We start from the raw sequence: 1,808 nt of genomic DNA, 5'->3' as shown, positions 1-1,808 counted from the left end.
CAAAATTGCAAGACTTCTCTTTCATACGTTGGACATGCTGTCAGGAGGGACCAGCCCCTGGAGAAGGACATTGTAATTAGAAAAGTGGAGGGTCAGCAAAAAAAAAATGGAGACCCCAGCAAAATAGATATGCACATTGGCAGCAATGGCTCCAACTAACAATTGTGAGGATGGCACAGGAGGGAATAGTGTTTCATTATGCTATTTCATTCCATGTTTCATTCTGGGCAGTGTTTCATTCTGTTTTTGTTCTCTATGAGTTGGAGCTGACTGGACAGCACCTAATACCCACAACAGGGACAGCAGTTATGATTATAATTTTCATTATTCATTACCAAGGCCTGTATCAAACAATACCTCTGAAAACTACAACAATATGTAAATTTTATTACATTTTATTAAAGGTACTATTATTTTTGTACTTCTGTTTGCATAAGAAGCATTTAATTCACAGCCATAGTTATTATACTGGCTTTAAGTTTAATAATTAATGGTGTTTGGCTTCTTGAGCTTGAACAATGTGGAAAATAAAAACAGCATGTAGCAAAGCCTTAAACATTTTGTCTTATTATTTATGAAAATATGCCAGGTCAAACAGACAACAGCAGACACTTTTAAATATCCACAACTGTGTAGGCATCACAAAAAAATTGTGTATGATTTGTCAAGATGAAATAATAGAGCATCTTTCTGGCAGATTTAAAAAGAAAGTTCACGTGTTTTATTATTCTTTCAAATATCTATCATTTATTTCAAAAGAATAGGGTTAAAGAGCCACCTTTAAAAAGAGTTTGCTCTTTTTCCTAATCACTTCAGGGAAATCTTCTTTTCTCCCTAATTTGAAAAAATATCTTCCCACATATAGCAGCATTTCACATACAGTTCATCAGGAAAATTGCCTTAAAGTCTATATTTTGGGGCATCTGTCAATGATTCAGAGGATCAGACAACGAGATAAAAGCAGAGGGTTAAGAAGATGACAGTATTTGCTGATACTAAACTTGAAATTTATATGTCAGTTTATTTTATTGTTGTGGCTTCTATGTTGCTGTGTTGCTGGAAACTATGCTACCAGTATTTCAAATACCAGCAGAGTCACCCATGGTGAGCTTCCAAAGATAAACTGGGAAGAAGAATGTCACAATCTATTTCTGAACAAATTGGCCATTGAAAAGCTTATGGCTAACAGTGGGACCTTGTCTTATATGGTGTCTGCAGTTGTCCCCTCTCCCCCCAGGTTGGGGCCCACTACCACTGTCATCAAGTCAATTCTCACTCATACTTAAGTTTTAGACACTTAAAATATAACTGGGGAAGAGTTGCTTCCCTCAAGTGGAGTTGGCTTTAATGACTTGATTGCAGTACTTCATTTGCTGATGTGGCATGACTCACAATGAGTGAAAACAGCTGCACAAATTAATTAATAATCAGAATGTGGAATGTAGGAAATACAAATGAAAGAAAATTGGAAGTTGTCAAAAATTAAATGAAATACTTGCAGTTTGATATTTTAGGCATTTGAGTTAAAGTGTACTGGTATAGACATCTTGAATCAGATTGTCATATGATCTACCATGCCACAAATGATAAGTTGAAGAGGAATAGCATGACCTCATCTTCAAAAAAATTTTCAATATCTAACTTAAAGTTTTTCTGTTTTCCAAGGATTTTGTTGATGTAATATATTGATGTAATATATCTTGCTTAAGGAGCTCTGGTACCTTAGTGGTTATGAATTGGGCTGCTAACCTCAAGGTTAGCAGTTCTAAAGTACCAGCTGTTCCGTGGGAGAAAGATGAGGCTCTCTG

The sequence above is a fragment of the Chrysochloris asiatica genome, unplaced genomic scaffold (assembly GCF_000296735.1).
Source record: "Chrysochloris asiatica unplaced genomic scaffold, ChrAsi1.0 scaffold00311, whole genome shotgun sequence".
In the NCBI taxonomy this organism is placed as follows: domain Eukaryota; kingdom Metazoa; phylum Chordata; class Mammalia; order Afrosoricida; family Chrysochloridae; genus Chrysochloris; species Chrysochloris asiatica.
The sequence above is the reverse complement of the archived record's forward strand: the minus strand, read 5'-3'. Positions refer to the sequence as shown.